This window comes from Zootoca vivipara, chromosome 7 (genome assembly GCF_965207765.1).
Source record: "Zootoca vivipara chromosome 7, rZooViv2.hap1.1, whole genome shotgun sequence".
Taxonomy (NCBI): Eukaryota; Metazoa; Chordata; class Lepidosauria; order Squamata; family Lacertidae; genus Zootoca; species Zootoca vivipara.
In genome coordinates, this window is record NC_142590.1 from 43,323,811 (window position 1) to 43,346,969 (window position 23,159).

Here is a 23,159-nt window from a genome sequence, read left to right on the forward strand (position 1 = left end):
GGCAAACTAAGGCAGAGACCTGCAAGGTCCATGCGTAAGAATGTGTGTGCGCGTGTGTGACGGGAGGTTGGAGGTGTGTGGGTCGGTGTGTGGGTGACAGAATAGAAATCCAAGGGGGTGGAACCTGTTCTGTCCACCCCATTGTGCCACATCTACTCCTCCCGCCTCGTTTTAATCCCTCGGATTATGTAGGGATCCAATCTTAATCCCACCGGGAGTCATCCCGCACATCCAGAGGTGGGGAATGGTGGGAGCCCCCCCCCCCAAAAAAACCCCGCATGGTGGCCCTCCCCAAACCCCGCATGGGCCAATTCACTTTCCTACTACGCCTTGCCTAGATGTTATTGTTTATATCCAGTTGCCTCCTCGTTGTAATAATAGAAATAGTAGTAATAATAATAATAGTAGAAACCACCTCTCTTTACGTTCCTATGCCAAACACGTTGGTTTGGGGGGACAGGGGCTTCACTTCCATCCAAACGGAGGAGCGGGGCGGGCGGGTGGAGCTGTGATCGTCGTTAAAAGAGGGTCAGAAGCATCATCAACTGCGAAGTACACCACTGAGCACGCGCTGGCGCCTCAGGGTTAGAGTGTAGTAATCGGGCCAAGGTCAAGGGCTCAGTCGCCGCAAGGCAACTTCAGACTTTTTCCTGTTTGACCCGGTGAACTGGGATAGGTGATCTTTTCTCCATAAGCCTCTTTTTGGAGATCCCTCTATGCGTTACACCAGCCTTCGCCAAGCTGATGCCCTCCAGATGTGGTCGAGCTAAGAAATCCTGGCAATTTGCCATTTCTTATAGACATTCCGGCCAACCACATCTGGAGGGCACCAGGTTGGCGAAGGCAGCTTGATATCGAGGGCAGGCTATAGTTCTAGGTGAAGGCAAGAAAGGGCCTTGGTTTTTGGGGCTAAAACTGGACTCTAAGGAAGGCACTAGGTGATTTGATGCATAAGTGTATTGGAAGTGGCAGCAAGTGCGTCTGTCAGACGCAGAAAGTCTGACTTTAAAATTTCCAGAGAGAAACTGACCTGATCCGAAAGGAAATGCGTCATATAAAGAGCGCGCATTTGCTCCCAGTGGATCGGGAGGCAGCCGATCAGGGGGCAGCCAGCCAGTCACGCCGGCCCTGGCAATGCAGCATTCCAAATGTGAAGGGGATGTGAATTGTGTGGCGATGCTTGGCAGTAGGCCCTTGCCAAAAGAGGCAACTCCTTTGCGATCAAACGTGGAGAAAAAGGCCAAGAGGCGTTTCTCCGCCTTGGAGAGCCGCGGTCACTTTTCTCAGGCTTAGATCCACCACCCACTCGGGCCACTTATTAAACTCTCCTCTGCCCCCTCCGTTTCTTCCACGCCAGTCTGGCTTGCTCTGATGATCTTCCAGGGATTCAATTAGACTGTTGCACCTGACTAGGCTTGGAGTAAATGACTAGAAGGGGAGGGTGGCAAAAAAAAAGGCAGCCCATCCACCCTACTCCTCTTAAGTTGCTATTAGAAGAGTAAGAAGGAGTGGGAGGGAGACTTGGCGGCGGCGCGGCGGCGGCGGCGGAGGGGAGAGATCGGCAAGCCTCCCTCTTGATTGACAGGGTGAAGGACCATTGAAAATCTTGCAGGGGAGCTCCCAGGTCTGTGTGAAGCTCCTTTTAAAAATCCTTCCTGATTCCTCCTCCCCCAGTAGATGGCAGCTTAGCAGGACCCAGAGACAATTGGGAAACCCGGAGCAGGAGGAGGCTGGAGTAAGACGAGCGCTCCCCTTCCGCTCCCGAGTCCCTTTCTGGGCACCCCACGCTCCCGAGTGAGACCCTGACGGAGGCTCCCCCCGGGCCGACTGCAGCCGAGCCTAAGAGAGGCGAGACTTCGGCTTCCAAGGTATGGCCTCCCCAACCCGCTTGCCCCTCCCTCGAACTGCCCGGCGCTCGAAACTTGGCCCAGATGTTGGTCCTTCGGTGCGTGGATCCCCCGGCGCAGAGCCTGGGCGAGCGAGCCCTAGCTAGCAAGAAAGGAGCGTTTACACCCGGGAAGCGCGGGGAGGTTTTGAGACCATGGCTTTCTCTCTCTCCCTTCCCCTTGCTGATCTGGAGAGGTGGATGGGACTGGGCTGTGTGGTCGTGGGGCTCGTTTCTTCGCAGCAAAGTTTCCAAAGTCGACGCTGTGCTCTTGCGCCGGTTGTCACGGGCCGGTTTTCTATTTCACAGCCAGGCACAGACCCCGCGTGTGAGTGACTAGGCGGCTACTGACTAGGCGAGGCTTCCCATCTCTCACCGTTCACCCCAATGTATCATTTCTGGCCAGATGGCTGGACTGCTGTCCGTTCCGCCAACTCTTTCTTCTTCCTCTTTTCCTCCCCTCTTCCCTTTGAACGGCTCCGCTTTTTGGGTTTGTTCTGGCTTGGCTTCATTTGGAATGCATTAGTTTGCCCCGTAAATGTTTTTTCCCCTCTTTACCCCTCCTTCCTCACCCCACTCCCCTTTACTAAATAGAGACAAATCTCTTGCCTCGCTTTTCGAATGTAATTTTAAGCAGATGGTTAAATAAATAAAATTCAGGCGCACAGATTCGTTTGGTTAAAAAAAGCTTTTGCCTGGCGAAGAGGCGAAGCCGCGCCGCAAATGGTTTTAATACTCCACTTCAAATCTTCAAACTTGTCAAGTCTCCCCTTTGAACTTTCCCTAGTACATGCTTCAGGAGAAAGTGAAGAAGGTGAAAGTTTTGTCTGTCTTTGTTTGTGTGTGTTTAAAAGATACTTCATTCTCCTACTGTTTCCCCCGCATCCCATCTATTTGCCTACGGGCAATTAACAGCGCATCTCTTCGTCTGTAGGCACCAGTGGTAGATTGTCAATTTCACCCCTATTTACATAATGATGTTTTAATAAGCTAAACAGCCTAGCGAGGTCCAAGGGGGAGAGAAACGGGGGCGAAGGGTGGGAATCTGGAGGCAGAGGGGCGGGGGGGGGAGAGATTTCAGGCAAAGAGGAGAAACCAAGCGCTAGTGGTGGAGATACCGGTATAGCTCAGTAGCAGGAGAATGCAAGGAGGAAGGGTCTGGATTTAAGATCGCATCTGGGTTTTTTTACCTGGTGGGTAAAAATAAATTAAAATTGCCGGGCGTGCAAACGCTGTTTGAGAGCAAAGTATGTGGCCTTGAGATCCCCCCCCCCAACCGCTGCTAATGCGAGTCAGCTGTAAACATGCCGGCAATCCAGTTCAGCCCCAAAGTGGAGGCACTCCGAATTCGAGGATTACGCGCACGAAATCTATCTATGCAAAAGTTTATTCTGAACCAAGTCAAGCCAAGTTCAGTGGGACTTCTTCCTAAATGCGTGTGCACAGGATTTCAGAGTCAATGAGACTTTAATGCTGCAATCCTATACACACTTACCTGGGAGTAATAAGTCCTAATCCCATCGAACTCAAAGGGCATTTCTCCTGAGCAAACATGGATAGGACCGGGACGTGCTGGCCTTTTAAGGACTCCGAAACTTTGCCTTCACTTGAGTTATGGATCACGCTGCCTTGTAGTTTTCTGTTGTTGCTGGTGGTTTCCTTGGTGAAGCCAGACGCTCCATCCTACTCACCCCTGCTCGCTCATTCTTTCCGCCCCCGTCCTTGCAAGGCCCCAGTTAAAATATGCTTCAAACCCACATGCTTAAATAGACGACATTCGAAGGGGAGATCGGCCTGCAAAGTTGACAGCCAGAGGTTTCCCTCGGATCGTGGGCTAGCGGGTAAGGGAAGATTGGAAGAAGAGTAAGCGTGGACGGAATGTCTGGGCAAGGACCATTTCCCTCTCCCTGGGTAAATCGGGACACTTAGCAGAGTGTAGTCAAAGATATTTGGCAGGGGAACCTATGGCTCTCCAGATGTTGTCGGACACCAGTTCCCATCATCCCCAGCCAGCAGGGCCAACAGTCGGAGATGACGGGAGTTGTCTTACAGCAACATCTGGCAGCAACCTCTGGAGGGCAACCAGCCTAAGCCGCCCCACTGTGCACTTGAGTGAGGGTGTGCCCCTGTTTGGATCCAGGCAGATGTAGATTTGCATATGGAGGAGGAGGAGTTCCAGAAAATCAGGAAATGGGCTTCCTTTCTTGGTGGGCCAACCCAGAATGCAGGTTTTGTACCTTTAAGGTCCCTTGAACTTGGTGAGAGGCGCACAGGATCGGGTTGCGCCCCTTTCAAAGTCAAATGTCAAACTTCTGGGCCACCATCAGGTGTTTGGAATTCAGTCTCGGGCTTAACCATATAACTCAAACTCCATGTAAGCAACCTTAAGCACACTTACTTACTATCGAGTAAGTCCCACTGAACTTTGTAGGCTTAACTCCTCTGAGAAACTTCCTTAGGATTCTGAGGGGCCATTTAAGATCAGGCTGCTCTGAAGAACAAGAATTCCCTGACTCTTTACAAAATGATTATCTGGAGAAAAGAAAATGGTTTTAAATCATACTATCCGCTTATTTTATTCTGATCAACACTAATATGACGTTTAAAAAGAAAAAAGTTTTGGTTTCCTGTTACTTCTTGAGTAATGTTCTGTGGGAAGCAAAGTTTGAGAAATAGTTTTCAAATGCAAATGCAGAGGGGAGCTGGAAATCGACTTTTACAAAAAAATAAAAATTAAATCATTCCAACTTCCGGACAAATGTATTTTACCTCGGTGATTTCAGTAACTCATCCGTCCGCGTGTGTTCGGCTGCTGCCTCTTACCCTGTTTCCCCCTTTTTAATACATAGTCATAAAGTAAGCCATGGCAGGGTTTTTAAGCATTTGAGAAATATAAGACATACCCCCAAAATAAGCCATACTTCCGCGCCATGGAAACCAACCCCCACAGGCACCTCCACTCACAGAGTCACTCCATGCGGCCAAGAGCTCTGCTTAACAGCTGATCGCGCTCCCGCCTTGCTGGCTGCATCCCCGTGCTCCGCTTGCCACCACCGCTTGCCACCACCGCTGGGCTCACTGCTTCTTCCTTGCCTGGCCCAGCCAAGGAGCTTGGAGCACCCTGCAGCGGCGGGGGGAGCGCCTGAGCCAGTGGCCTCCACCTGGCCTGGCCAAGGACGCCTGCTGCCCCGCCGCCCGGAACCGGTGGCTGCTGCAGTGCTGAGCACTCAAGAGAGCACAGCAGCGCCCTGAGCCGTAAAAACCGTACCAGTAATTAAAAAATAAGACATCCCACCGAAAGTAAGCCACCCTGTGTTTTTTTGAGGAAAAAAAGTTATAAGACGGTGTCTTAAAAAGGGGGAAACACGGTATTTAGACGGTTATGTGGTGTTTGCCATCAGGCCCGAAATCCAGTATCCTTGAGAGGGGAGCAAGCCATAGCCATTCACGATTTCATGTCAGATCCGCTGCCCTGCGTTCCGATTCCAAATTGCAATGGCAGTGAATAAATTGTCCTCGAAATGTCAACCTGCCTTTTCTAGGAAAACGTCCCCTAAACGAAACGAGTTAAGTCCCGCGGACTTCAACGAAACTTTAATTCCCAAATAAATCTGAAGGTCGCAGCCTTTTAAAAGTGGCGCGAATCGAAAGATAACTGAGAGGGTCGTTGAAACAGCTGTTTGTTTGAACCATTCATTCTTACGGAGCAACCAAGCAAGAACTGAACTCAAACCGATTGTGTAAAGTTTACACCCACAATGGCGGAAGTCGGGCAAACACGCGTGACTTCTCCACTAGCAATATATGTGCTGCGTGTGTGTTCCCCGGAAGAAGGTGATCGGCAACCGTTTAAGCCGAAATACTTGGACTTAAGCAGGTTTGGTTTCATGGATGTAGTAAAGCGCGCCAAGGTTCTAGTCCCTAGCACGGAGCCTTAACGGGATTGCGGATCGGGCTCAATAAACGACGCCAGTCCGGCCCTGTATCGCAGAGGGCGAAGCTGGTTCTGAACATGGCTGGTGGTTGTTTTAAAAGACACCGGCTTCCCAAAAACAAAAGAGAGAGAGGGAGGAATGGCGTGTGGGTCAACTAGGACTCCTAGCCGGCTCTAAATGAGACATGCGAGGCACATTCGTTTGTCCGTAAACTAACAGGAAAGCAATGGACTTGTCTGCACAAATAAAACGTTTGTAGAAAACAAAACCAAAGTGTGCACAGGTGAAAACCTACGGTCTCTCTAACTTTTGCATTGGCTTTCTCCACAAGCAATGGTTTGTTTAGATCTGGATGGCAACCCCCCAACCCCTCCATCTTCATCTCAAGACCTCGAGTCAAATGTAGGCTGCAGCAGGACATCGGCTGGAGCTCTGCCCGTTAGCCCCGAGGTTTAGTTTCTGACTGCCTATAGACCGGGACTATTTTATTTTATTTGTATTTTATTTGCTCCGGCTTCACTCTTTAGGGAACGGTAGGCTGTTGTTCGTAAGAGGCAGCAGGTAATAAATATTAGTTCGCTGCCTTCCATAGCTGCCAAGTTATCCCTTTTTTAAGGGATTTTCCCTTATGCTGAATAGGCTTCCTCGCGAGAAAAGGGAAAACTTGGCAGCTATGCTGCCTTCTGATATTTTGGAAACGGTGCCTTTTGAAAGCGCTCTAACGTTTCTCAGCGTCCGGGTCCCAAAGAAGTAAACTCGGAAGTCAAATCCCGTTCACGCCCAATAGGCTTTCTCTCCCCCTGCCCCCATTAAAATTGCAGTCCCCGCGAGAAGCCCAATGGAACTCAAGGGGATTTCCTTCTAAGTTGACACGTTCTAGAATTAGGCTGTAAATCGCTGGAGATCTCAAGCTAAGGCAATACTTTGAAGCAGAGTTTCGTGTGTGTGTGTGTGTGTGTGTGTGTGTGTTATACTGTTGATGACAAAACTCGCTGACTACACTGACGAGTTTCCTTGAGTGTCTTTAGAAATTTGGCGAAGCTTTGGCACTTGTCATTTCCCCGATCCTGAATGTTCAAGGCGTTCGCAAAGGCTGCGCGGATGTTTCCTCTCCTTGCTGCGGGCCGATTTAAATCCCTGACATTTAATTTTGTTCAGGGAACTTCCCGCTGGTCCGGCCTGTCACCTCGCCCCAGCTGCTAGGATAACCACCCCAGGATGTCTTCCTTGGGGTCCCTCTGCCTTCTATTGTACAACCCATTTCCACTCGCCCCCCTTCCCACCCTCCTTTCAGTTCCACTTGGTTGACTCTTCAAATTTTCCATGTAAATGACAGTAATAAATATCTAATCATGTCCTGCAGCTATATATATACGGCTCTCTGAGCAGGGCCTCATTAATGAAACATCAAGCAAAAGAGGGAGAAAGTTTCTTTCTTTTCTTCTTTCTTCCAGGCATTGTGGAGAAAACTGTTTGCGAAGTACCCACGAATCACAAGAGAGCGTGGAATAGCCTAAGAACGCCGTTTATCTCTTGTATTCATCATCATCAACAAAAAATTCATTTCGAGCCCTGTTGGCTGGCCAGCTTTATATACCTATTATGTAGCTATGAGTGTGTCGCGATGTGTGCGGGGAAAATAATGCTAGGAACAAATAGGAACCTCCATTTAAACAGGTCCGACTTTATAAACACAATCCACGGCGGAGCGTCTCCTGCGCAAGCTCATTTGACATGAATGAGAGAGGAGAGGGAATAGCTTTTGCGCACCCTTCACTCATTTCAGACGAGGTCCTGGAGGTTCCTGCCATTTACCTTTTGCAAGATCGCTATTAAGAATCTTTAGATAGCTTGTCTCAAAAGGCTTGCGCGCGCGTCCTATAGCGAGAGTTTCCAACGGGAAAAAGTGGTTGTTTTTTTCAGCACAAATGAACTTTCTCTTCGCACCCCCGGAAAAAGAAAACCTATTTTGGGTACTGTGTGTTAAGCAGCCAGGCCAGATGGGGTGAGGAAGGAAGAGAGGGAGAAAAAACAATATCATAGGCTATTAGTATCTGTTCTTGGGTCGACCCGCTACTGGGGGTAAAGGCAAGCTTCAGGGTTACTCAGAACTCTTCGTCATGCTCGCACAATTCCTACCCAACTGAAAGATTCGACGCTACATCTGTTGGGAAGTGCATTGTTTACCGAGAGGAGAAAAATAAGGAGTTGGGGGTGAGGGAAGAAGGAACGCTGCGGATCAGGACACGAAAGCAAAAGTTAGAAAGTGAAATGGACAACATAGGAAACAAAACCGACAAGAGAAAATCTACAGCATACGAGAAAGCAATGGAAGGGAAACTAAGGCTGCAACCCTACCCCCACTTACCTGGGAGTAATCCTCAATTGAATTCAGTAGGACTTACTTCTAAGTAGACATGGTTAGGCTTGCGCTGTAACTTCCGTTTTTGGACTAGCGGCAATTTTGCCCTTCATTTGCCCCGCACAGAGAACAAGACACTTCAGACAAGTATTTGGAATCAAGTTATTCCGCGCATCTTGCCCTTAGAGATCTTGATGGGAAATCCGTCTCCCATGGGGTTGTTTATTCTTTCACCGGAAAACTGACACATGCCCATCAGTGGCGTGACTCCCCAACAATTAATTGGACCCATAAAGCGCTCTTAATGCCAGCGGGGGCGGAGGGCGGGGGAGGTTGAGATAAGTCTGAAATGAAAGCGCACGAGATATTGTTCCCCCAACGCTAAACAAATGGAGTGATTACATTCTCTCCAAACGCATCAGTCACGCTACATTAAGCAGCAGAGAGCTAATTATCCCAATTAGGAGGCTGATTTATAATTAATGGCTTGGACCAAGTGATAATTGGATGTTAATGGATAACAGTTTTGTCTGGAAGTAGCCCCTAGCTTCCCTAAAGACCAGCTTGCCTTTCCTTCCTCCCTTTTCCACTACTTTTGCTCAAACCAAATGAAGGAAAAATAATAATCTGCTATTAGGTGAATCAGTGAGAACGGTAAAAACTGGAAAGGAAGGTGATTGTAGTGTTAAGTAGAATCAGTGGAAGTATAAGACTGGGAATGATGGGTCTCAGTTATACAAAATCTTAGGGCTGCAAGGGACTATGCCGTGAGGGGTTTAATAAAAGTTTTGCCATTTAAGCTTCTAGAACTCATTGTTTTAGTGCCAATAAAAGGGGTAAAGGCTGGAAGCAAGGCGATTTTAGTTAGTCTGGGCAGTGTTATGGAGAATAGATGGGAGAGTATAAGATTTGGAATGACTGGTCTCAGTTTAACAGAATCTCAGGGCTGGGAGGGAATATACCAGTACATGATCTGCTTTCATATGCCTTCCAGTTGCACCCATTCCCACCCCACCCCCTGCTATTATGTAAATTGCTAAAACATTTACTGAACTAATGTCCAATGCAGAGCTTGCCTGCCTGACCGCTCTGTGCTAGTGTAGAATTGCATTCCATAACTTTGTTTGCACATGTGCCTGCCAGAGGCTGGGAAGTTGGAAAATTTTAGTCCTGGGGTGTGTGGGTGCTTGTGAATAAAGTGTTGTGTCTCAATAAAGACAGCTGCACACATAGCATAAAGGAGACAGCGAGAGAGTGCGAGACAGAGAGGGAGAGAGAGAGACTTTCTGGCAAGGACAGAAAGAAACTGGATTTTCCCCAAATTCTTTGTCGATGGTCCCCTGCGTGCTCTGCTACTGTACTCTGTCCTGTTCAGGGCTGGCCCTGCCATACAGCAGGACGAAGAGACCTGCTTTGGATGGCAGTTCACAGACAAGGACAGTAACAGCAGGACTTTAAAGTGTTATCTTTGGTGTGTGTGTAGGGAGAGGGGGCCTGCGTTGGACTGGCACCAATCTTGTTCACTTAACACTGAAGAACTGCACACCTTGTTTTCTTCTGCCAAATGACAGAGTATGTAATAACTTTCTGCACTGAGATGGTTTCCTTCTTTGTACAAAAGTGTGTCTGTCTGTTCAGAGCAAGCCATTAACAGGAGAAAGCACCAGATCAATTGGGAACAGAAAGAATAACGAGTGGCTCTCCCCTCCCAAACATTTATTTGTGATCATTTATTGACATCTGAGAGGTAAACTTATACAAAGCTAGAGTTGGCATCCATCTGTCTCAGGAGACAATGCTGTGCACCTCTGGGAATGAGGTCAAGCTGTTGGGGGGTTGCAGTGCCTGCTGTGGCTGTATAATAATTATCATTAGCACATGTCTCCGAATATCCTTTTGGTTACATAGTCTTGAATGGCAAATCTCTGTCTCTGTCTTTTTCTCCGAAGCCCTGTCTTAAGACAAGAACGCCAGGTTTCACTTTCAGGTGGTTTTAGAATTGATTCCAACTTGCATTTTGTTACAAAGGAATTTCAGGTGCTTATTATTGTTGTTATTAATAATATCAAATATACTGCTTGGTTGTAAATAGAACCTCTAAGCAGTTTACAAAACAATAGTGATAATGATAATATGTGTGAGCTATGGGAATAATCACAGCAATGCACCTTATCACATCCACTATCCAAGATTTCTCTGCTGCTTTTGGACCAAAAAAGTGCTAAGGCAGCTTAAAACAGAAAAAAGCCCTACAATATTATACTAAGAAAATACAACTTAAAAAAGTTTAAGATGGCACTGTCTTAATAACAACTTAAAAAAAAAAACCCGACTACCACACCTAAAACCAAATCAATATCCTCTGCCTAAAAGAAAAGAATTTTTTTTTAAAAAATGAAAGGGTCAATGATCACCGCATTGGGTCAGTGTCTGCCTAGGCAGTAGCTCTTTATAAGGGCCCCAGACAGGTGTTGGGGTGCAGAGCAGCTGGGAAAGCTGTCCTCCAATTGTTCCGAATGCAGCCTCTCTCCTGTAGAAATGCCTCATCTGCCCTCTCCCCAACCGGTGATTCCAAATATAGGTGTCCATTTCATGTTACATGCATGCATGTGCTGGTTGCCTATATACTATGGGCAGGGCCAGCCCACCCATAAGGCAAGGTGAGGCAACTCCTTTGGGTGGCAGGATCCACAGGGGCAGCTGACCTAGCCTCCAAGGAATGCCTCACCTGCTGCCTCTGTTGCAGTGGCAGCGACAGCTCTGATACTTTCCCTGGAGGCTGGATTCACAGCCTCTACAGCAGGCACCCCCAAACTCGCCCCCTCCCCCCCCGATGTTTTGGGACTACAACTCCCATCATCCCTAGCCAACAAGACAAGTGGTCAGGGATGATGGGAACTGTAGTCCCAAAACATCTGGAAGGCCGAGTTTGGGGATGCCTGCTCTACAGTGGCCTCTTGGCAGATAGGAGTTACTGCTAGTCTCCTCCCATCCTTGTTCCCAATGTATGTTTATTCCCACCCCCAGTTCCTGGTGCAGATCTTCACTCGCCCCTTCTTCCCTGGCTGGAGCAGGTGGTAGGCACCATTTTGTGGTTTACCTCAGGCGCCAAAATGTCCTGGGCTGGCCGTGGCTAATGGACCAGGTTCAAGGGCAGGTATTAATTTACAAGGCCCTTAACAACTTGAGTCAAGCACCTCAAGCACTGCCTAATCCCTTATATCCCTTTTTAATCCCTGAAGTTTTGTGGCATGGCTCAGACCCACAGCTCGTTTCTACCAGGAGCTGTGTATTCAGTACTGTGGGCCCAATTTTGTGGAACTCTCTTCCAGCTGACGTCAGCCAGGCCCCCTTCCGGCACCGATTGAAGGCATTTTGATTTCCTCGGGCATTTTAATTGGTCTGATTTTATAGTTTCTAACAGATTCCTATATTTTCTGTATGTTATTCCTTATACCACTTAGAGACAGTTGCAATTAAGTAGTACATAGGTTGTTAAAATATAATAAGAAGAATAGTAATATTAAAGACATTAAGATATATCACGCATATCTATTTCTGCACTAGTTGAAATCTCTCTTAATTGCCCCAGATTAAGAGAAAATGCCTCTTCATTAAATCCTCTTGAAGAAAAAATATATATCAGGGTAATCTAATATGAGATCTGGTCCTGGGTCTCCTCTGCATGACCATATATGAAGGCAAACACAGCACTGAGCAGCATCACTTTGTAATGTGATAACTACTATAAACAATGTTTACCGACCACGGACAGTAGTTATAGTTGGTGTGATGTTGCGGCCTGACAGAGCACGCTCCAGCGACCAGAGGATAGAGTTCTGTCCACTTTGCAGACTGTGGTACCTGTCACAACATAAGGCTTATTAGCTGTGCCCTGAAGGGACAATATTAAAGACTACCAGAAAAGGCTCCTTCCAGGTCAGACGAAGTGGACACTGTCACGAGAGGCCAGGAACTATTTGTTTCTCTCCACAGCATTGGTCTCTGTAGCCTGTGGATAACTGTAATGGGTTTTGTCCCCAGAGTCATCAATCTCTCCTAAACACCAAACACATCATAACAAAAAGCCAGAGAAACAAATTCAGCAGTGTCCAAACCAAAATGAAGACTTCTGGCTATAGCAGCTGGGCGTGTTGTGCGAGGGTCGGGATCAAATTGATCAAAGCCAAACAAGCAAACACATCTGCATTGACATTACTGCTGGAAGAAACCTCCAGATGAGATGCCTGAAGTTAGATTCCTAAAGCTGTGCTAAAATACCTAAACCAAAGTGGCCCAGCTTTTGCTCGGACTCATTTATTTTGTCGTTCTTTCTGTTGCTTACATTAGGATTTGCAAGTGCTTTAAAAAATAAACCTACATTGAGTTCATAGATAAAAAGGGTACGAGTGCAGAGAAGGAAACATATTATTTCCCTTTTCAAAAAAGACTGCCAAATTAATTTAAGTTGCTACCAAATCCCTCTGAATTTCTTAATTTTTTTTAAAATCAAGGATCACAAAAGTTTGTACTTTTAAGCTTCTTAAAATTAAAAAAAAGCTTCTTAAAGTTATTATAGTGCCAATAATAACAATTTGGCTTTTCAGGCCTGTTTGCTCACTTCAAAAACAATCAAATATTGTCATGTTTGTAGCTTACCACCTGATCCAGAATTCTGTTGAACTGAAACACATCTGATTCATCTCGGCTAAAGTGAATGAGGCTACCACCCAAACCCTAAAACATGGCTTCATGTGTGTGTGATATGTCATGTCACTATTTTCCCCCTCTGCATCATTTTCTCCAACCTGTATAGAGCCAATGCTCATAATGTACATCATGTTATTAGAGTGATATACTTCAACACATTACACTTGTTAAAAGGGTACAGGTTCTATTCACCAGCTCAGTACATGGTGGAAAGAACGATGGTACTATAACATACATAGCACATGGATTTATTGGGCAGAGTAGCACCATGGGAAGAGGAAAAATAGTCTCAAAATGAGTGTGAAGCCACTCAGTAATTTATTTCCAAGTTAAGATTGTTGTACGTTATCATCAATTTATATTCAAGAAATGTGTTTTATTTTGGGGGTTGCGGACCAGGGAATAAAAAGCAGAACCTATCTTTGACAGATCTAATGAAAAGCAGTAGCACCAATTCTGTCCATGTGGACCAGCTCTCTAACAGGTCCTTGGACAGCATGTTTATAGTAACACATCTGGAAGCATGTGGTCATAGTCTGTGTGAGCAAGAGCCACACAAATAAAAATCAGTGGGTTATATCCAAAATGGCAGAACACTTTATTTTCACCAGTTCCCCCCTAAGGAACCTCTAGAAGGTATGGGATATGCTGGGTCGCCCTGCAGCTCCATCTGCCCAACGGACCACCACACATGCACTGGAGCTTTCTCTTTTCTGGAGCAGATGGGAGGAAGGGGATGGAATCAATGGCTGCCAGCCATGGAGACTATGCTCTTCCTCCATTATTGGAAAGAATATCTCTGCATACCAGTTGCTGGAAACCATTGTTGGTTTCCCAGATGCATCTAGTTGGCCACTCTGAGAACAGGATGCTGGACTAGATGACACACTGGCCCAAACCAGTGTTATTATGTTATTATGGAAGCTGGTTGCACCAGCAGAATTACATATGCATGACTTTGGCTACTACCCAACAGCGTCTCACCAACCTTGCACTAGCAAGAAGCACTTTTGCTACTGCAAATTGACCATTGGATATACTGTACAAGTCAGTGTCTTTGATGCCTGCAAAGCACAAAGTTTCATAACCACAAGGAAGCAATCACTTTAAAAATGAACTGTGCAAAATTGTCAGGCAGTATGTAGCAAACAAGTCTATACTGGCAGAACAGATTATCTTTTTCATCTCAAATCCTTGGAGTAGTTCTGATTAGGCTATTGTATATAAGCATAAGGAACATGCCATTTGTTTTTGTGTAACACACAGCACAAGAAGTCTCACACTGCTGCAGTCAAATTATTTTACGGCTTTCAATTCTTTGCTGATGGGTATTACTTTTCTACTTAGTTGAGTGCTTAATTATTATTATTTTAAAAAAGGAAAATGTTATGTGGACTAAACACTACATGGAAAAAAATACAAATCAATAGAACTTACGCTCAATTAATGTGCCTAGGCTCTGCTATTCTGCATATTTCCCCCCAAATATCCACCTTGTTAATAGGAACTAAAAACAGATCTCTGTTGCCTGTGCATTCAGCATCTGTTTGTGAAGCATGTGCAAGAGAAGACCCTCATATTGACGGAAATTAAGAAAAAAAGCAAACAAAGAACAAAATATGTTACTTTTTGCTGATTCATTACCTGTTCTGATTGGGAGTCCCAATTTCCCCCTTGAATTAAATTGCATATGTGTTGTGGGGTCCATCTTTCCCTCCATCCCTTTTTTACACAAACAAATCTACATGCAAACTAGGGAAAAGGAGAGGAGACAAGACAAGGGGAAAGAGCAGTAAGAGTTTCTGTGCCTTGCATGATTTAATTTCATTAAAACATAAAATAAAAAAATCCTTTCTATTCTTCCACCATGCCAGCCAGTTTGAATCACATATTTGAGTCTGGATATGCAATAATTAATCACCAGATTATAGGAAAAGATTCAGTGTGGCATGCCTTGTGGTCCAGCAATCTCCTGTCATTTACGAGGGACATGGTTGCTGAACAACTGTTCCATGTATAACCACTTAAGGAAGTGGAGTTCCTAGCAGAGTACATTCTAAAAACCTCACTTTGTGCTGGGCATTATGAAGCCTTCTTAGGCTCGGTGGTGTAGGGAGGGGTGTGTGGGCCACCCCGGGTCTCATCACTGAGGGGGGTGACCGCGGGGCCTGGCCTGCAGCACACCTGAGCCATATGTCTCTCCTGGGGAGTGACAGTGGCTCGGGCACCTGCAGGCTCTGCGCTGCCCAAAATGGCAATGTGGGGCTCGCCCTGCCCGCTGCTGCTTAGGCTCTCACTATTACCCCATCTGTATGGACTAAGAATGACTTCAAGAACATGTGCAACACTGTGTTGGCCTATGACCACACAGCAGACTGATACCGCCTCTCGAAGCAATTAGACTGGCATTGGAGATCTCATTACAGAATCCCTTAAAGATGTCTGTAGAAGCCTGTTTGATGGAATTTCTGATGGAATTTCCATGGCCCACAGACAGAAAGAGGAGGTTGGCTATCAAAGAGCAGGAGATTTAAGAACTGTATGGCTCATGGGTAACAAAAGAAACATGCATGGATTGCTAGAGAGAGAGAGGGAGAGATGCCTAGCGGCTAGCTAGACTAGACAGACAGCCTGTCTTCCCAGACTATATGTGACCTGATTTGTCCTCCATAATATGTTCATGTGTTCGGCACCAGGACTGGGCTACATGCATGCTTTATGTTAAAGATGTGAGGAACAGGAGCAGCCAATGTGGGAGCGCAATGTTGCAAAGCTTCCCTCCCGACAGTGGCAGTACTTATGCTTACCTGGATAGTGTGGGATCGGGGCAGGACGGGAGTGTTGTGGGCTCTCTGGCAGAGCCAATTCAGTGCTCCTGCCAGTGAACCCCCACAGCTCCATCCTTGATGCTGCCCTGTCCCGCCCAAGTAAAAGGCAGTAACACCACTGTCATTATTGCTTTCCCATGTTGGCTGTGCCTAGTGAGGGGGTTCTAAACACAGGCATAAATGCATTCATGTCTCAAACTACCACCCAGTTTTGTAAGGAGACCAGCATCAAAGCATCTTTAAAAATATCTTTCCTCCCTGGAGAGAGAGTCCTGTAAGCAGGTTGCCCCTGCCAAGAAGTCCCTCTCCCGCAGTTGCAACCCACCTCACTTCAGATGGCAGGGACACCTGGAAGAGGAAGATGAGAATACACATACCTTTCAGGTAATCGGGTTTTGAAATAACGTTCTTCAAAAACTCTTCCCCCCCCCCCGGCAGTGTGGAAAAGGTGATCAGGTAACAAGGTCAAACCGAAATCCTGACACTTCTCCCTTGTGACAATGCTGGGTGCTTTTGCAGAAATCACATGGCATTCCCTTCAACCATGTCTTTTCTCCTTCACAGAAATTGTCATACAGACTGAGCCAAAGAAAGCATGTATTAGAATGCCTGTCTTAAGATATGGACAGAATTGAATAGATGATGATGATGATGATGATGATAATTTAAAATAAACGACCAGGAGAAACTTATCCAAGTGATCATTCAGGCACAGTGATGTGAGTTTCCAGTAGTTCAGTAGCATGTGAAATAAGACCTGCAAAGTGACATTTTTAATTTTTTTGCTGAGTACCTTCCCCCCAAATCCATTTTAAAATCAAAATTGCTTTTGTTACTACCACCCCCCCTTTTTTTCACAGTCCATTGACTTTTTCAAAATTTATTATGTCCCACTGAAATAATTGGGGCTTAACTCATTGAATTCATTTAAATGGAACTTGGACCTGGCTAAAGTTGGTTGTGGCATTTTTTGATGTTGCAAAGATACACCTTTTCTCTAGACCTCACTATGCTATATTTTGTCGCTGTGGAAAATGCAGTTCTCCCCACAGGTTGCATATCCGCTGCAACTGTCATGCGGCGTTGCGGCATGTAGGTGCATGAGAGCAACACACACATCATAATCCCATGTGCACAAACTTGGAAACAAGTCCCACTGTGTGGAGTGCCACTCCTACCCCTAGGTAAAGGTAAAGGTAAAGGACCCCTGACAGTTAAGTCCAGTCGCGAACGACTCTGGGGTCGCGGCACTCATCTCGCTTTACTGGCCAAAGGAGCCAACGTTTGTCCGCAGACAGTTTTTCTGGGTCATGTGACCAGCATGACTAAGCCGCTTCTGGCGAAACCAGAGCAGCGCACGGAAACGCCGTTTACCTTCCCCCCAAAGCGGTACCTATTTATCTACTTGCACTTTGATGTGCTTTCGAACTGCTAGGTTGGCAAAAGCTGGGACTGAGCAACGGGAGCTCACCCCGTCGTGGGGATTGGGGGTAATTTGCCACACTTCAGCTCCCCTGAGAAGAAGACTCAAAATGGTTTTGCCCTGGAGAGGAGTTGGCAAAGGGTCAGGTGGGTTGTCAGGCCAATCAGGGTGAGGAAGAAGCCAGAATTTCACCCTTCAGTTTGAAGCACCCTCTCTATGCAATAGTTGCTTGTTTCAGGGCTGAGTAGGATTTTTTTGGGGGGGTGGGGTGGGGGTGGGGGAGTCTCTGATTGGCCTTGGGAATCCTCTTTTTTGCCTACTCTGTACTGCTGGGAGTCCTGTTCTTGGAATGCCTTTTTTTTGTTTAGTCAGTTTTTAGTCTGGACAGGAAAATGTCCCAGGCATTATTGGGTTAAGGGCACTCTTTGTCACCCTAGGATGCCTTGGCATTTGGCCCTTTGGGCCCGTAGGTTACCATATGTCCCTGTTTCCCAGGGACAGTCCCCGGATTTACAAATCAGTTCCCTGACAAAATCCTATCCTTCCTAACAAAGTTGAAAAGTGTCCCTGGATTCATTGAAAAAAAAATCTGGTCGCCTTACTTTGGGGCACCTTTCAGGCTTTGCAAGACCGGAGTGCACTTGTCATGTTTACATACCCAAAGTTCTTGTAGTGAGGAGGAATAATTCTTTCCAGTCCTTTACTGTGGGGTAACAGGCGACACCTAGTAAACTTGCCCAAGAGTGGGGAGGGACCTGATTCCTCCTGCCTTAGGGGACTTCCATGTCCATACTATATTTTGATTTGGCTATTATTTATTTATTTATTTAGTTGTTTACAGATCCTCTCTGTTGGTATATTATTTGATCCTCTTTTCACCACAGTTGAAGTTTCGTGGGTCTTCTTTAAAAGTGCATTGGAAATCAGCATTTGTCTAGGTTAATGTGTATAAGATTGCAGCTTCAACTCACTACCATATGCGGTGTCACATAATTGTGAAAAATAAAGGGGCAACTCGTTTCTCCCATGTCTGTGTCTTTTTTTTTCTGAATATATGTTTTAAATTTGATATATCGGCTCACATTTTAAATTTATAAAACATAAACTTTTTTTTTTTAAATGCATGTTAGAGACGAGGAAAAATTCAGTTTGGTAAATTGGACTTCCAGAAACAACATGAGAACTGTCACAAACCTACCTTTCAAAATTTGCACTTCTCTGAATTTTATGATACAGTTCTCAGTTGTTGTTTTTTAAAAAGTGTACAAATTGCACACATTAGAGAAAATTACATGCAAAAAAAGCCTAATGAAAAACACGCACTAAATTCTGATGAAATTTTGTGAGGACTTTCAAAACAAGCAAGTATCAATTCACGCACTGATGCAGTAATATGCTGAACCGAATGTAAGACTGGAAAAAATGAGAAACTAATAAAAATTTAAATTGACAGAACAGTTAAATTGAATCATATATGTGCATACTGGAAAGCTAATTTAGCAATAAAAAGTCTAAGAGCAGCACAACGTCCCACAAGTATTGCCGCCTGCTATCTCTGAAATGCTTTCCCCTTTATTTCATTTTAAAAAATAAATAAATATTTGCATTCCCCTGTTGTTCAAATCTGGTGCTGAACTGCCCATCCAGACCTTTTTGCATAAAAACCCACAAGGAGGTTATAGGCTCAGCACAAGTATATACACCATTATCCATTATGTGTGACTGAACTATTGTGCTCCTGGCATGGGGGCTGCAGGTGTAGCATGCTAAATTCAGACATGCAATCACTTACAGCATGTTTTATATGCATGAATGGTAGCTCCCTGTGGGATAATTTGTGCCGACACTCAACAGGGCTTCAGACAAGAACCCGTTTGCTTGACATGGGTTGGCTAAGGAACTCTTCACAGTACTGTCGTGATCTGCACCCCCCCAGAATAATGTGTGGATCAGAACAGAGATACCATTCAGAATTTGCACTTCTTCAAATTTTGTGACGCAGTTCTAGGTTCAGAAAAAGGTATCAAAGTGCATTTAAAATGTGCATTTTGAGACTATATATATATGCATGCATATCTTGTGAAGAAGCATGTTTAAATATGTATATTTAAATATATATTGAATGTGGATTTTTATGCAGATTAATGTGAAAGCAGGGTGGGGTGGACTTATGAACACAACAAAAGGAGATGGAATGGAAATAGACTGATCTGTCCATCCCTAGTTGAAAATAGGGACACTTTCTATTTCTACGACCCCATTCAGTTTTAAAATAATGAGTTTAAAAGCCTTGAAAAATGAAAAAAAAATGATTGGAAGTTAGATCAGATAATGAAACACTATGATAGTATCTCTGAAATGTTCAGTCACGGTTAACAATCTGATGTTTCATGATGGTTTTCAAATGCAGTGTGTTTCATTCAGCGATCAACTGTATGCAGCTCCACAAGTCAGATTTAAGGAGAACCACCTCCAGGGTAGAGGGCATCACTAGGAAGCAGGTTTGAGTCCTCACCCCCGACCCTTCTCATTTAAGAAATTAAAACAATGACAATGTGCTGATGATATGGCAGTGTAACCAGAGAATGGCGTTCACTACTTTTAACAGAAGCTTTTTGTAAGCATTTGCACCGGCCCAAGCAGAAATGTTCTTAATGCAGACTATACATTAGAACTGAAAAATGACACTTCGGCAAAGGAACAGTAGCAATAAATCCTTGTTGCCTTAGAAGTTGTCAAATTGAAATGACAATCTTATGAAATGCTAAAAAACACCCTTATGAAACACCCTTTCCTGAAAGATTCCAACATTAAGGCCACATAACCAAAGCCATTAGAATAAAATATCAGCGAAAGATTAAAATACAATGTCAGCAAAATTCTGTACATATTTTTCTATCAATGGTTACAAGCCTAGTTTCCTGAGATTCAACCCCATTGGTATCAATGGGATTTCCTTCTCAGTAGACATGGGTTATGGTGATAGTCTCATTTAAAGGTCATTTATGTTGGAGAGTTTAGAATTCAAATCTACTGAGATATATAGTTTTCAGTAACACACACACACACAGGCTTAAACCCATTGCAGGTTAAGTATCCTGATGCCTTTGTTTTTCATTTCAACTTTATTTAGATCTTTTAAAGGAAATCTTTTGAACCCTGATTTATTGTACATAGAGAGTCAAAAGCTTTTTGGATGAATCTGAGAGAAAGTTGCAACATTTCATTTATATCCCCATCAATTATAAAAAGGGAATGTTTCCATAGTTTTCAAGTATCCTCTCAGGAACAACAACATTGATTTAGGGCTCAGAATTCATTTATTTTTATGGGAATTTTGGAGCCTTTGGACCCGAAAGGTTCACGAAATACAGGAAGGAAATGGGGGAAACATCTTGCAGAAATCATTTATTTAGAGCCCTCCTAGATATGTAAGGGACTGTCACGACATTGTTTTGAACTGCAGCCATCCCTGGACGGAATATGTTTCTCTCATGAAGGTGTGTGGAATAATACATTAAGAGGAAACGGGTGTTTATATAGTGCTCATGTTGGGGATTCGGATTCATGCTTTGCTGTGAAGTAGAATTCATGCCTACCTACCCTCCTGACAAATTAGACAATGTAATCAAGAAAGGCAAATGCAAAGACGAGAGCATGGTGAGATGCTGCCACAGATGGTCAGCAACCTAAAATTCATGGGCCAAATCCGATCCATAGGTGAGTGGACTTTGACTGCTACTGCTGTTTTGATAGCTTGGCATAAAAACCCTATTCTAGTCAAACGACAAAAGGAGTTGGGAGCTCCCTGCAGAATTTGCACCCCCTTTTAAAAAAAGGCTACCGTACTTATGCAGCCTCTGCTCTTCAGTATCCATCTCCAGAACTTCCATCACCCTAAGGCACAAGGGTAATAGGAACTGTTGTTGTTGTTGTTGTTGTTGTTGTTGTTGTCCTATGATATGGGTGGGGAGCCCATGGAATTCCAGGAGGAGTCCAGAAGATGTGTTGGTGGAGGCTGAGACGTGATTGGAAGCAGTTGGGTAGCATGGAGGACAGTGGCCATGGTGGTAGGAGGGGAGTTGGGCACACATAAGAGGTGGGATCATGTGTTATAAGAGGGCCAGTATACAGAGAACAGTTGTCTATATGAAGGGCTGTTAGAGGCAGCAGTGGAGGGCATGCTGGAGCAGAGCTGCACACTTGACCTCTGTTCATCTGTGACACTGCAGCATGCTGAGACAGAGACATAGCTGCCAAGTCTCCCACTGAAAAATGCGGGATCAGCAGCGGTGCGGCACCCGAAGTCACTTCTACGCATGTCTGGACATGCATAGAAGCAACTTCTGGTGCCGGCGCTGCCCGATTTCTGGTGCCCATACATGTGGTTGTTGGGACCTGCTATTGACAGTGAGTCACAGCAGGCGTCTACCAACAACAGTGACTCAGGACCGACTGGAACCTGTATCTTCTGGAAGGCTGTACAGTATCTTCCTTCTTCACTGTGCTTCTGTAAAAAACAGGTGTGCTGCACCGCGAGATGCCTTTTGCTAGTGCTTGTGCAAGAGTTCATGGAGTAGCACCAATATATTTCCACTCGCAGTTCTTTAGATCCCAAGTCACACTTAGGAAATACTCAGGAAATATGGTACACAGTTTTAATTGCCCCTAGCACAGAATATGGGAGCACCAGAAAGGATGCTACACATCAAAGGAAGGAAGATAAAGACAAAGAAACAGCAGGCGCAGGGTTTAGGTTGACACCTCCCTCCAGCCTGAAGGGCTTTCTGTAGGGTTGCAGGTGGCTGCAGGTGGAAGAGGGGAGAGGAAATCGTCCCGTTAACTTCCTTAACCTAACATATCTTAGGATGCAAACCAATGGCTTTAGCATGGCTTCAGGTTTGGATCAGCAAAGATCTAAAACCTGGAGAGCAGAGCAAGGCAGATGCGAAAACTAGAGAAAGGATAAAAAAAAAATGAGTGAAGAGCAATGAGTCATTGACTGATCAATGCAAACCACTAAAGGATCTCATCGGGGTCACTCCTGGGTCCAGTCCTGTTCAATATTATCCAACAGTAATTTCTGAAGTAAGAACTATGTCCTGTTCTGCATTGGCTTGAGGCCAGAGCAGGAAGCTGTCTAGGCTTATGCTCTAAAGTATACTAAGTGGAAATGCTTCATAAGAAGGCTGCAGAAATTATAATGGAGTAGAAGATGTAATATGAGAGGGGAAGTAAAATTGGTATGTTTATGAACCTATGACTCTCTATTTAAAATGCTGCAAACAACGATAAAAGATGGATAACAACCATTTCCAATAGGGCAATGGATAAGAAACCCAGGAATTGGTATAGAAATTAGTTTCCCCCCCCCACTTCCCCATTAGTGCTTTCACCAAGCGCTTTGATGATGTCGAGTTCATGCTTTATCCTCTTGAGAACCTTTCCTTGATTCGTTCGGTGCTACAGTTCAACTAGCTTCCTACCAAAGCTGGGAGGATGTGATTGGAGCAATTCTGTCATTTCAGTTGCATGATTTGGGTCATTTTCCTTGGTTAATGTCCATAAGAACCTGTATTGCAGAATCAGAGATGACACTGCACCAGGATTATCGTACAAATTTTGTCAAGAGCATATGAAAATGAGCCTAAATGTCCGCACTAAAAAAGCAACAACAGCAACTAACAGTTCAGAAGAGTTTTATTTTTTATTGCAAAAATTAGATTCCTTTTCAGAATCTGATATTTATGATGAAGGACAGCAAATCAGGGTGTCAAATATTGGCAGGAAGTGACTTTTAACAGCGCAAACTCCTAGTGAAGTGTACAGGTCTTAGTAGAAAAAAAGGGACAGTTTTGTTCTTGAATTTTGGGATTCAGCTCCTGGTCTGTCATTTAACATCACAGTATTGAGGCTAATCTCACTTGCATCAATTGCAGATGCTTCCGTTTCCTATTAACTTTGCTTTCACAAACTTCCCTCTAATTCTTACCCTCTTCAAATCTGCAGCATAGAG

General features: G+C 45.0%; 1 protein-coding gene across 1 annotated transcript in view; it reads left to right on the top strand.

The window, feature by feature from the left end:
- Positions 1-1,675: 1,675 nt before the first annotated feature.
- The window catches only part of DMBX1 (diencephalon/mesencephalon homeobox 1), a 33,268-nt gene continuing 11,784 nt past the window's right edge, over positions 1,676-23,159 (top strand). The window contains exon 1 of the mRNA XM_035123753.3: positions 1,676-1,868. The gene's annotated coding sequence lies outside the window, so the exon portion shown is untranslated. The remainder of the gene's footprint in view (positions 1,869-23,159) is intronic.